At 56.6% G+C, this 13,558-nt stretch overlaps 2 long non-coding RNA genes across 2 annotated transcripts; one reads left to right on the top strand and one right to left on the bottom strand.

The window, feature by feature from the left end:
• Positions 1–3,258: 3,258 nt before the first annotated feature.
• Positions 3,259–12,404, top strand: LOC144377974 (uncharacterized). Its single transcript, XR_013439353.1, has 2 exons — positions 3,259–4,765; positions 10,659–12,404. It is a non-coding gene; the product is annotated as an uncharacterized LOC144377974 (long non-coding RNA).
• On the bottom strand, positions 5,587–13,099 carry LOC120886789 (uncharacterized). The gene is made up of 4 exons (XR_013439352.1): positions 12,900–13,099; positions 12,374–12,531; positions 8,630–8,728; positions 5,587–7,721 (listed from the first exon to the last, which is right to left on the bottom strand). It is a non-coding gene; the product is annotated as an uncharacterized LOC120886789 (long non-coding RNA).
• Positions 13,100–13,558: the final 459 nt, after the last annotated feature.

Genomic DNA, 13,558 nt, shown 5'->3' with positions numbered 1-13,558 from the left:
CATGTGTTTATTGATGGGCAACTGAGTCTGGGCAGTCCCTGTCATCTTTTGCCAGAAGGGCTTCTGCCAGTGAGGAGTGGGGAGCTGCTGTGCCCGCACCCTGTGCTGGGAATTGGGGGTGGGGCTCAGGTGCACAGGTGGAATGTGTGCTCCTTGGGGACATTGAGCAGAGAGAGGCGCCTGAGTCCCCCAGCCCCGAGGCTTGGTTTCTGCAGGAATGTAGACCTGCTCCTAACCGCCCTGCCAGGTAACTCAGCAGGGTCAGCTGGAAAGCAGGAGCAGAGAGGCTTGGGCAGGACACCACAGGGCACTTGGGCTGAGGCATTGGAACCTGCCTGGGGTCCCCCGTGAGGTGTGGAGGACCCAGTTTCATTGCTGGTGGTTTTGGGCCCTGGACTGTTTTGTCGACACAGCCAAGGCCAGGCACCAGGCCTCGGAGGGTTCTGGGGAGGCGGTTGCAGTGATGATGTGGAATGGACGCTCCTGCATCTGCGGCCCGCGGCTGTCAGCGGGCTCCTGACTGCCCGGCAGGTCCTGGCCTTTCCTGCGGCACCCCCCATCCCAGGCGGGTTTCCACACTCCAGCTCTCCTCAGCCCCCCTCAGTGCCCCTGCCTGGCCCTCTCTGCCCGGCCACACCCAGGCACTCTGAGAAGCCAGGCCTGGGTTTCCAGCACAAAGCCTCAGTCTGTTAAGGCGACGTTTTCCTTGCCACCCTTCCAACACTGGCCCTGGGGTCTGTTTTACCATCTTACTGTTCTGCTGGGAATCCAGTAAGTTCCAAGAGAGACTTTCAGCGTGGCTCCTCTTCAGTTTCCAGTGTGTTCATGAGGTATGTGATTTGCATCATTAACACTTCAGACAGTGGAATTAATGGAACAAACCTTTAAATATGACGATTCTCAAGTTCTTTCAAGAATCTTAATATTACCTACAAAGAGGGCTAAATTAGTTTCTTCTTTTTACTTAAAATCACGAAATCTATTACTGTGACTGAGCTGGACCAGGAGCACTGATACCAAGGAGAACACCCTGAAGTCTGCTCTCAGCCTGTGAGGCGGGCCCCGAGACCCTGTCCTATGGAGCATCCTGGGGTCCATGGGCAGCAGGTGCCCTCCTGGCCCAGGCCTGAGTTCCATTCCAACTGGGCTGCGGGACACTGAACCACCCATGGACACACTGTGTTTCTCTAGCATGGAGAAGGTGTCAGTGATCTGGGCACCTGCCAGTGTGCGCGGTGACGTCAGTTCAGGCAATCCCGGGCTCAGCTCAGTTAATCCCGGGCTCAGCTGTCTTTCTCTCCACATCTGCACTAGACTGTCCAGGAGGGAAGCAGGAGTTCTGTGATGGCTACCGCTGTCCTGGACTGGTCAATCTGCCACCTAGGCCATCTCTTAAGATCTGGGTGGTTGCACAATGGGCGCCTGAATTAGGTTGAGTAACACCCGCTTCTTACAGTTCTTACGCAACCTCAGCTTTATTGCTAGATTGGGGGTAGATAAGACCGATCTCGTCCAGCTTGCTCCCAGCCCCATGGACCCTCACTTCTTTAACGGCTGAGTCCTGATCTGCACTCTTCCCTTACCTGGATAGGCAGGCCCTGTAGCCCTCAAGGACACCCTGAGACTCCAGGGGTTGCTGCCCATCAGCTGGTGGGCCTCACTTGGTCCGGGTAACCCAGCTCAGGTCCCCAGGCCCCAAAGTCCCCTGCTCGCCTCGGGTGACCCAGCTCAGGCCCCACAGCCCCCTGTTCATCCCAGGTGACCCAGCACAGGTCCCCTGTCCCACAGCCTCCTGCTGGCCCCTGGTGACCCAACTCAGGCCCCCTAGGCCTCACAGCCCCCTGCTGGCCCCTGGTGACCCAGCTCAGGCCCCCTGTCCCACAGCCCCCTGCTGACCCCAGGTGACCCAGCTCAGGCTCCCAGGCCCCACAGCCCCCTGCTCGTCCCCGGTGACTCAGCTCAGGCCCCCAGGTGCCCTGTTCTCCCATCAGGGTGAGCCCTGCTTTGTGCTCAGCCACCTGTGCTCCTTCACCTTCGTGGAAGGCCCTTGCACCTGCACTCTCAGGGGAGGCCGTGTGCAGAGGCGAGGCAGGAGGTGGAGGGTCTCCTCTTGCAGCAGCCTGCGTGGCTCTCTCCCACCCCCACCCCAGGCCCAGCTCCATGCCCTGCATGGTGCCATCCCACCCTGGTGTCCAGGGCTGGGGCCCCTCTCCTCAGACCCTGCACACGTGTGGCTCTCCGCGTTTGCTCCATGTCCCCTGCAGCCTCCCAGCTGGCATTCACTTCCTCTCATCCAGCGCTGCCCCAGCCTTGGCTACATTTGCAAAATGGAATGCCAGTCAGGCCCCGAGAGGGGCCTGGCCAGCCTGCCAGGATGCTCTTGGTCAGTAACTGGCCATGGGCATCTCTGCACTGTTGGTGGCTGGGGATTCCCATGCATAGCCCGTGGGTTTGACGTGGGGGTCTGAGCCAAACTGAGCCTCCACAGTGAGTCCTCCCTGCACGCCCCCACCAGCTCTGAGCCCAGATGGGATACAGCATCCCCACACATCCCACATGGAGTGTCTGGGAGGTGAGGGAGAAGGCTGCCAGGCTTCCTGTGGCTGGCTGTCTCCGGAACATTCTTTATTTCTTTTTGCACATTTTATGTCGTCTTTATCTGCAGGACACAGAGGCATCTGTCCGCCCATGTTACAGTGGGGTGTGGAGAGGACCCTTTGGTCTGCAGTGGCAGGAATGCTTATCCCCAGGGCTCTTTCCTCCTGCACCCCTGCCCCCGCCCAGCTCCAGGGCCTGCCTGGAGCGGGTGGTGGCTGAGAGTGACTCAGTGGCTGCTGGGTGTCCTTGGCCTGCCTGGAGTTTCCAGTGGGGGTTTGTGAGTGGCCTGCCATGTGGGGGGCCCACGGGGCAAACTCTTTGAATGGTGACCCTGCTTCACTGACTCTAGCTTCTCTTCCCCTGGCTGGTGTCGGTCCAGCCCCATCCACCTCCCTGAGTGTCCAGGGCTCCAGCCAGGACTCCCATGGCCCTGCAGGTGGAGCCTGGCCTTCCTGGGGCCGCTTGTGTGGCTGCCTCTGACTGTGAGGCTCTGACTGGGACCTGACTCATCCCCTCTCCCTGGAGCTGCAGCTGGAGTTCGGAGAGCTGGCTGTGGGGGCTGGGGAGGGTGCTGACCGCTGCCCAGCTCTGCCTGTGCTATGGGAGCTCTGCCCACCAGCAGTGGCCAGAGGCTGAGAGGATGAGGGTGGGGAGGTGGGGAGGCCATGGTGGGGACTGAGCTAAGGAGGTAGGTATGAGGCTGCGGAGGAATCTCTGCACAGGGAGTCTACTTAGTGGACGTCCAGGGACGCTGGCCGTGCTGAGCTGCTGGTTTGGGCAAGGATGAGTCAGATGGAAATTTACAAGGAGTTGGGCACCCTGGGGGTCAGTCTTATCCACTTGTTGCCCTCCCCTGCGGCCTCAGTCCCCCATTCAGCTCATGACCCCTGGAGAAGAGCCACAGCTGCTGGGGTCCCTCCAGGGATGGCTGGCTCCTCTGTTGCCCTTTCGCGGCCAAGGCCAGACATGACCAGAGACACAGGCCACTGGGAACTTTGCCTCTGGTCCTATGTGGGCGGCGCAGTCAGACCCTCACTTTGCCCTTCACACTCGCCCATGTGGCCGGGGCCAGCTGCTCACAGCCCCATGAACTGCATCGGGCAGAGACAGCAGAGAGCCAGGCCCTGCAAAGATTTCACTCAAGGCCTGGAGATGGCGCCTCAGTTGTGACTTGGTCTGGGCTTTGGACGGCACAAGGCAGCACCTTGGAGTGGCAATTCAACCCCTAGAGGAGGTGGGTGCCCTGCACCCCACCCCTTCCCCACAACTCTGCAGGTCTCCAGGGGCAATTGGCAGGGTTCTCATCGTCCCCATGTACAGATGAAGAAGCCCAAGCTGACAGTTGGGGCAGTTGCTGTCAGAGGCCAGGGAGGAGCCTGGTCATGGCTGGACATCAGCCCTTGGCATAGCTCTTGGGGGACCTCTGTGGGGCACAGAGGCCCACCTGGGCCTGCAGGCAATGGTGTCTTGTTCAATCAACCATGGAGCCAAGGGTCCTGGACCCCTGCACGGCCTGACTCTAGTGGGCTTTCAAGTGGAAAGAGAGCCTCAGAGAACCTAGTCACTCCCAGCGTCACCACGTAGTAGCTGCCGTGGCCCTGGGTGAGGGAATTTGACCTTGATTCTGTTTCAGTGGCTGTTGTCTGAGGACATGGGAGGGCTGGAGTCCAGAGGCAGGAGGTGGGGACAACAGAGGGGTCTCATCTTGTAGGACTGGAAGTGGGGCCTTGACCACAGCCCAAGCTCACAGAGGTGCTGAGTAGCAGCCTGGGGTGCCCGGTCCCCCGTGAGGCAGAGCAAAGAGAAAGAGGAGGAGGTGACTGAGGTGGGTCCCAGAAGAGAGAAGCTGGGGTGGGGGCCCCCAGGGAGGGTCTGAGCAGGAGGGGAGCGGTCCCTGGCTCAGGGCCTGCTGTCTGTCCCCAGGGGCATTCCAGGGCGGGGTTCCAGGGCCGGGTGGAGGCTGCCCTGCCCGGTTCCCACAGCCTTCCGCCCTGGCTGGCCGCCTGCTCCAGGAACTTCCAGGCTTCCCAGCCTCCCGTGTTGTCTGGTGCTGTCCCTGGGCTTCCCCTGCACCCTTCCTCCCCCTACTAGGGAGGGTGGAAGCAGCAGGTCCACTGTGTCCCTTGGAAGAAGCTGCAGCCCAGTCCAGAGCCTCCCTGCCCTGAAGGTACTCTCCTCTGCACTGCCCTCCAGGGCATGACGGGAATAGGCCCTAAGGGGTCCCCCAGGAGCTCAGCCACCAGGGTTGGGGGGTGTGCTCAGGCTCCCTTTTCCACCCAGGCCTGGGGAGGTCCTGGTGGGGACCCTCAGCTGTGCGGCCCTGCACTCCCCAGATGGAGTTGCTGGGGGATCTGGGGAGACCCTGGTGTGGGCAGAAGCTAGGAGACTCTGGCCAGCAGGCCCCTGCTGGGGGACATACTGCCTGTGGGGGTGAGCAGCTGTGGACTGAGTCATGCTCCGGAAGAAGGAAGACGAGGAAGCAGGTTCCCCGCCAGCTGCCTCCTGGGGAAAGCAGGAAGGGGGAGGAGGGAAAGGAGGAGGAGACAGGGAGAAGGGAGGGCCCACTCAGGCCAGTTCCCGGGGGCCTGGGGGTGGCTTTCTCCAAAGCAGCTCTGGGTTTGGCCCCCTGACGGGCCCCTTGAGACCATGGGAGGGGCCTCCCAGGCTCCTCAGGACCAGGAAGGAAGGCACTTCTTCTAGGGACAAGCCCCCAGCCTCCCTCCTGCTCACTTCAGGAGCCCAAGAGCCCCCAGGGCTTCCCTGAGCTCAGTACAGCTCAGGATGCCAGCCTGCACCCGACAGCGCTGGGTGCAGCCCAGGTGTCCCCTGTCGTGGGAGGCCTCCTGGCCACAGAGTCTCTTGTCCCTGGAGCCCCAGGCTGAGCCCTGGGAGCAGCCTGACTGCAGGTCTGTGATCTCCTTTGGGGCCAAGTCTGCTACCCAGGCCCACCACACCTTCTTCCCTCTCTAGGCACTTGGAAACTAAGAATAGAATTCTAATGATAATTTATTTATTTAAACATTTATTTTTTTAGTTTTAGGTGGACAAAATATCTTCATTTTATTTATTTTTAAAAGGTTTTGTTTTTTAAATACCTTTATTTTTATTTATTTATTTTTATGTGGTGCTGAGGATCGAACCCAGTGCCTCATGCATGCTAGGCGAGCGCTCTACCGCTGAGCCACCACCCCAGCCCACTAATAATTTAAAATTGAAATTTAATAATTGAATTTAATCCTCATGAAAATCCTGTGAATTTGGTATTAGTATCTGCATTTTACGTTTGTAGATATCAAGGCTCAGAGAGGCTAATAGACTTGCCCAACGATATGCAGTCAGTGGCAGCTAGACCAGCAGCACAGAAAAATAGCTTTCCTATTTTGGAAAACAAAACAAAAACAAACTAACAAAACAAAATGTATCAGGATTTGTGAGGCTGTTTTCTGGTTTTGGGATCAGGAAGCTTATCCTAGTGAGACCTAATTTGCTTCTCACCAACTCGGGTCTCCGAATACCTGGCCACCCTGCAGCAAAACCAGACCTTACGGTAACATCAGGACTCTGTTATCCGCCACTTAACATTATTTTTACTTTATTTTACCCAGCAACCAACCCAATGAACTTCTACTGTAGACACTGCCCACATGGCAGGCAGGTGCAATCCCGGCCCAGCGACCCGGGTTGCTTGGACTCTGTCCCAGGCCAGCTCAGCTCCAGGGTCAGCCAGAGGTTTCAGCAGTTTGCAGTGCAGGATTTGGAGATCCCTCCCGGTGGCTTTTTTTGAGGGGGCAGGTACTAGAGATTGAACTCAGGGACACTTAACCACCGAGCCACATCCCCAGCCCTATTTTGTATTTTTAATTTAGAGGCAGGATCTCACTGAGTTGCTTAGCACCTCGTTCTTGCTAAAGCTGGCTTTGAACATGCGATCCTCCTGCCTCAGCCTCCTGAGCTGCTGGGACTACAGGCATGTGCCACTGCACCTGGCCCTGTGGCCTTCTTTTTTATGGATTTCCCCCTCACTTCCAGGCTGCTGTGGTCACCCCAAACTCTGCCCTCTGGTTCTACCAGTCAGGGATCCCATGGGTTGTCAGGGGTTGGCACCAAGGGAGCTGCCCTGGTATCCTTCCTCCCGAGTGTTGTCCCCACAGTCAGGGTCTGGCTTCAGGCCCTCTCCAGGCCCCTTGGCGAGTGTCTCCTGTGTTTGGTCAGCAACTGTGGCTGTGATTTGCACAGGAGACGGTCTCATGGAGTCATTTCTGTACCCAAACCTCAGAAGTAGCTGGGTGGACAGGGCAGGACTGGATCCCAGCTGGCCTGGGGGCAGGACTGGGTCAGAGTTTGGTGAGACGGGTCTTCCTCCTCTGGCTTGCCTGCTTCAGGGACTGGCCTCTTCGAAGCTGGTCTGGAAGCCGGGCAGGTTTGAGCTGGGCAGCCCCGAGGCGTTCAGACTGGAGCCTTCACCTTCCCAAAATGCAGGGTCAAGATTTCACCCTGGTCTTGGAGGGGGATGGGGGTCCGCTCAGCACCCGAGGCCCCTGGAGTCTCCAAGTTTGCCTCTTTGACCTCCACGCCTGTGGGAAGCACGGCTGATCTCCTCTCCCTGGAGCTGCAGCTCCTGCCTGCACCAAGCCCACACCCCAAGGGGCAAATGTCCCCGCAAAAGACGGGCAGTGGGCCGCCAGCTCCGGGACCGTTCTCCACCTGCCCTGTGGCCCCCCCACTTCTGAAGCTAGCTTGGTGGGAAGGTTTCTGCAGTGGGCCTGGCTCCTCAGTTGGGGCTGGGGGAGCAGCCTCCTCGGGGAGCCACCCTTTCCCATATGAAGCCGAAACCTGGGCATAGGTTTTAGTTGTAGAGGCTCATTCACCTGCCTTCTGGTCAGCACCCAAGAGTTGCACCTTGTTGCCCAGGTAAAATGGAAAAGCTCTGGCCGCTCAACACTGCCAGTCTCTGGGTGGGACCTGGGACTGCACCCGCACAATGAATCCCACACCCCGAAGCCCACATCACCAACCCCACAGATGAGCCCCGGGCCTCAGTCTCAAGACAGCTGAGAAGGTGCTCGAATGTTAAGGTGGCAGGATAGCTGAGCACTGCTGTTTGGAAAGTTGGAAGAAAAACCCTAGAAAGAAAATTTCCAACTGTAAGTAGTTTGTTGGATGAAAAAGAGGGGGGCTTATGCACCCTCTAATGTTGGGTACCTATTAGGGAAGCTACCCTCGTGGTTATTCAGGGTTTGGTTGCTTGGCCTATATTTTCTGGTGTTTTAGATCAACGACTGCATCTTTGTGACCAGGCGTCTCTGAGGTACTATTTCCCTGCACTAAAGCCCGCAGGCCTCAGGCGTGTGAGTGTTAGCACGCCTGGACCTCTGACACCCGGACGTGGATTGTTCCTGGCCGGAGGCCCCGTGCCTCGGCCTGCTCACCGAAGCCCCAGAGGCACTTTCTCCAGGTGGCTCCAAGCACAAGCTCTGAGCCAGGCACATGTTGGGGAGATGGCAAAGGCCCTGCTGCAGACCTCTGTGAGCTGGGGACGCTGCCCCTCCTGCAGCTCCACCTGGCTCAGGGTCACAAAAGCCCTTTGGGCCTCTTTGTTGCAAGGACACCCTCTACCCTGTAACAAGGAGTGGGCAGCAGGCCACATTCAGAGGTTGGCTCACAAGGACACAAGGCCTTTCTTTCTGAGATGCTGGCTGAATGCTGGCCAGTTCTCAGGACCATGCTGGGCCTCTCAGCTGCTGGGCAGCACCTCTAACCAGCAGTGGCAGCTGGCCAGGTGGGGGTGGGGCACAGTCCTGCTCCAGGGCTGGGGAGGGCATCAGTCTGGGGCCGTAGAGGTGCCGGGACTCAGCCACCTGGGCAGCTAGGTGGGACACCCAGCCCTGGGGTTGGGTGCACATGGCCTGCGGAGCGTCAGCAACACCCCGGGGAGGGCTCCCTTACTTCTCAGGCTCCTTACTGTGGCCCTCTCCTCCCTCCCCAGGTCTCCCCAGGTCCAACAGGCTCCCTCTGGCTCTGCAGGGCTCACATTTCAGGCATTAACAGCCATGGCGTCTCCTCACAGGCAGGAAATGGGGGAGGACATCCACCTGGGCTGGGGCAGCAGGGCAACAGGCCACTGGAGAACCTGCGAGGAGGGAATTAGTTTCTGGTCAGGGTGAAAATTTAGATGCCTTTTGTTATGGTACTTTAGCTCACTGTGAACATTCACCTAGTTTATGAGTACCCGGGCTTGCTTAAGCTGGACAGACAGCATCTCCCCACTGCCCGGGTTCTCTCGGGTCTTGCTGTGTGCACTGGAACAGGTAAAACACCAGGAGGCCTGAGAAGGCTGTGCAGGCCTTGCACGTGTGTGTGCTTGTGTGTGCGTGTGTGCTTGTGTGTGCGTGCTTGTGTGTGCATTTTTGTGTGTGCTTTGGGAGGACAATGGTCCTGGTGCCCGTATTGGTGTTTGGTCCTGTGTTCATCAGGATTTTGTTGCTGTGACCAAAACACCTGACAAGATCAACTAAGAGGAGGAAAGTTTACTTTGGCTCATAGTTTCAGAGGTTCAGTCCCCCACGGGCTGACTCCATTGCTCTGGGCCCAGGTGAGACAGAACTTCATGGAAGAAGGATGTGGAGGAAGGAGGCTACCCAGCTCAGGGAAGATGGGAGGCAGATAGACAGCAGGGAAGAGGCCAGGGGAGATTCACCCCCGGGGCAGCCGCCTCCAGCCACACCCCACCTGCCTGGAGTATCACGCAGTCAGTCCACTCAAACTAGGATGGACTGACCACATTACAGCTCTCATAATCGAATCATTTCACCTCTGAATATTCCTGCATTAACTTAAGCTTTTTGGAGGATGCCTCATACCCAAATTATAACATTCCACTTCTGGTCCCCCCAAAGTCATTACCATCTCACGGTGCAAAATACATTTAGTCCATCTTCAGGAGTTCTATTAATATTTCCAGTACTCCTCGGAAGACTAAGTCCTAAATCTGCTGGGACATTCAAGACAAACTGTGGCTATGATCTCCTGTAAAGATGCAAAAATAAGTCACCTACACTCAATACACAGTGGCACAGGGTAATGGTACCTCCCAAAGGGAGAATAAGGCATAGGGTGAAGGGAGGGGACCAGTGCAAACCAAAGCCCAGCTGGGCAAACAGGTCCTGGGATGCCTGCACAGCACCTGACACTGGGCAGATGTGCGCCCTCCCAGGGCTCGGCAGCCCTGCCCCTTGGCCTCGCTGGTCGTAGCGCACTCGGGCTTTCCTGTAGCCTGGCTTTCCCCACGGCCGGCAGCTTCTCCTGGCAGACAGGCACATGACTGGTAATTCTCAATTCCTGGGCCTCCCTTCCAGCTTCAGCTTCACCTCCACAGCTTCCCATGTCATCCTCTCAGGGGCTCTCACCCACTACATTTTGGTTGACCTCCCGGACCTTCCACTGTAACCTGGTAGGAGCCTCCCAAGACCCCTTAACTCCAGCCTTTTGCATTCCTGAAGAAGCAGCACCAAGCAGACGACTCCAAGGTCTGCTGCAGCTTGAGCAGAGCTGGGCTCCCTGTCACCCTGCCTAGAGGGCCTCTGAGTGTCTGGACACCATGCACAGTGAGAGGATTCTGCTCACACAGGGTGCCTCCAGGATCTCTTCTCAAAGGACTTTTCCTTCTTATATGCTTGGCCCTACAATGGATATGGTCTGATAAATTCCTGAGATGTCCTCAAGCCATCTTTCCTAGTGTCTCTGGGCAAAATACTCAGCATCTCTTAAGGGGCTTTATCTCTTTAACAACTACACCCTCTTGTCCCCATGTTTACACACACTTTTCTGATCAAATTGCAAGTTGTAAAAAATCCTTCAGTTCTGCTTTCTGCTCCCAGTTCTCATAGTAAACCTGGCTAAAAGCTGCCAGCAAAATCCATGCTGCTGACTAAATGCTGGGCTGCCTTGAAATTTCCTCTGCCCGATTAATCAGTCCTTCACTTTGAAATTCAGCCTCACAAGTCTTAGGACATGGGCAAAATGTAGATGAATTTCTTTCTTTTTTTAAATCTTTTTTCCAGAATAGAACAAGAGTGGTCTCTATTCCAGTTCCAAATACGATCCTTGTTGCCCTGTGCCACCTCCCGAGCAGTCTTACAGTCTTCACTGTCTGCATTCTGGTCTTCGGAGCTCCCACCAGAATCACCCATTCAACTCCACTTATAACACTCTAAGCTTCCCCAGCTTGCATTTCTAAGCTTCTCCAAACTCTTCTGGAAATCCGTTCCAAAGGCTCTGAACCACATGGTCAGATTAGTCACAGCAAAGACCCCACTTCTCAGTACTGACTTCTTGTTCTAGTCTGCTTCTTGTTGCTATGACCAAAACACCCGACAAGAGCGATTTCTGTGGTAGTCGGCTGCTCACCACTGTGATCGGAGTACACAACAAGACCGATTTAGAGGATGAAAAGTATTTTTGCTGGGGGGTTCAGAGGTTTCAGTCCACAGTGGTCGATTCTATTGCTCTGAGCTGCAGGTGAGACAGAACCTGCAGTGCAGGGTGAGTACTGCTCACCTCATGGTGACCAGACAGCAGAAAGAGCCAGGGGAAGGGGCTTCAGGGAGAGTACACCAGGGCAAACCTCCAGTGACCCCCTCTTTCAGCTGTGGCCCACCTGCCTGCAGGGACCACAGTCAGTCCGTTCAAACTAGGATGAACTAAGTGACAGCTCTCATCATCCAATAATTTCACCTCTGAATATTCCTGAACCAACACAGGAGATTTGGAGGAACACCTCATTTCCAAACCCTGAAAGGTCCTTCCAGGGGCCCTTCTCCGTGTCTCTCTCCATGCCTTCCCGGTATCCTGTGGGATGGTGGCAATGACCCCATGCACTGTCCAGGAGGGTCTCCTAGAGCACCCTGCCCACTCAGCAGGCCTCGGTGCCCACTCCCCTTCCCGCTCCTGCAGGAAGGTACCTGTAGGTCCAGTTTGGCACCTCCTTCCTCCCTCCTCTGCCCTCAAGCCCCCGGTGTGGGGCGAACATGGGGAGCCCTTCCTGGCTAAAGGGGAGGCGCCGAGGGGGTTGGCTGGAGTCAGCATCCTGGGGCACACCCCCCTCCCCTTGCCCTCCCTGTGGCAGGGCACCCAGGTCTCAGGCCACGAAAGACAGGAGCTGAAAGTTCCCCTGGATGAGGCACGGCTGCTGGACAAGATGGACCAGGAACTTGAAATACGCACGAAAAAATAAAGCCCAGTGGTAGGTGTGCCTAGGAGAAGAGGAGGAGCGTGGTCAGGAAGGGACCAGTCGCAGGACAGAACCTGCGGCAAAGCCAGCGAGGGAGAAGTGAGACAGAGGGAGACCAGGCCAGAGGGAGACCAAGGCCCAACAAGACCCCGCCCAGGGGTCCCCATGCCGTCCAGGCCTGCCGCTCCAGAGTAGTCCCTGCAGGCTGCTCCTCCCGAATGCCTGCAATCTGTGCATCTACCTGTGCACGGTTAACCAACACCCCAAAAAATGTATTATTAAAAATGAGATACGGCATTTGAAGACACCTGTAAATCAGGGGACTGCCCAGTGCTTTCTACTGATGCGGTGACGAAGACCTCCCAGCACCAGATCCCATCTTGAGATCACCAGACCGAGATCCTCCCTCCACGTCTCTCCCTGCCCACCCTCACCAGGCTTCCTTAAAAAAAAAAAAAGAAAGAAAGAAAGAAAAGAAAAACTGAGAGTTCCACAGATGCATCTCACACCCTCGAGATGCCCTGCTTCTCCCGAATGCATATTCACCTCCTCAATAAACCTCTGTTTGGGCCTTTGACTGGTACGTGCTGAAATTCTGTCACATAAGCCAAGACCCCCGCTGGTCCTGAATGAGCTCCTTTCTCTCTTGGGACTCCTTTAGAGACACCTCTTCTCCTGCGACATTAGGTTTGCAGACACGGTTGCTGAAATACATAAAACAAAAGTTGTAATAAGTGCCAGGGATACATGTGGAAAACAGCATTAGGGCAGATAAGGCAGCACCCATGGGAGAGGGCAGCCTTTGGGATCTTGTCATGTCAGCTTCTCTTGCAGAACCTACGCCAAAAACCTGTTTGGAGCAAGTAAAGCTGGGAGCAGTGCCCGTCGGGTGGCAGAGGCTGAAGGGAAGGGAGGGTGGGCCGGGTACCAAGCTGGAGCATCCTGAAGAGGGGATCCTGTGCCCTGGCACTCAGAGACACGTTGCTTCTTTGTCACCCCCCACCCCCCAGATCAGGTGCTGCTCAGCAAGGGTCAGGCCAGAGTGGGCAGCACCATGGAGCCTGCCACCCACCATGCCAGCAGGAAGCTAGTATTTTCTCAAAGTCAGAGGAGGAAACTGCTGTGCCATCCCGAGGCCTCACTCTTGCTCCTGCTTCGACACTGAGGTGGCCCTGGGACCTGCTGCTGGGCCTTGATCAACACCTTAACGGGAGAGGCCACTGTTCACTGTATGACCAAGTGGACTTTGTATTGCTTTGGTCACTGGATTTCAACATCACTGGTTTTCTTTGTAATCTGGTGCATTTTATTTGGGGTGCTTATCAGCCAGGTTGTGAAAGGGGCTCCACCAGGCTGCCGGAGGTGTCCAAGGACACAAAGGCCTGGGTCCCACCCGAGAGGGGGCAGGAGGGAAGGAGGTGCTGTGCAGTCAGGTCAAGTCCTGGGCTGCTGCGGCACCTGGGGCGCCGGGAAGTCATGCTGTGGCCCTGGGCCTGTTTCCCCCTGTGTAAGCCAGGAAAATAAAAGGAGCATTCAGCAGTTGCTTGGAGGACTGTCGTGAGGGCACACACAGCAGCACTGCTGTCCCCACAGGGTTAGGGTTAGACAGGAAGTGAGGGAGGAGAGCAAGAGTGAATGAAATGACAGCACACAAATGCCCAGGTCAGATAGGCAGCCAGCCAAGGCAGGTGGGCAGGGGAAGGGCAGAGAGGGCCAGTAACCTGCAGAGAA

The sequence above is a fragment of the Ictidomys tridecemlineatus genome, chromosome 5, assembly GCF_052094955.1.
Source record: "Ictidomys tridecemlineatus isolate mIctTri1 chromosome 5, mIctTri1.hap1, whole genome shotgun sequence".
Taxonomy (NCBI): domain Eukaryota; kingdom Metazoa; phylum Chordata; class Mammalia; order Rodentia; family Sciuridae; genus Ictidomys; species Ictidomys tridecemlineatus.
This window is presented reverse-complemented; position numbering and strand designations above follow the sequence as displayed.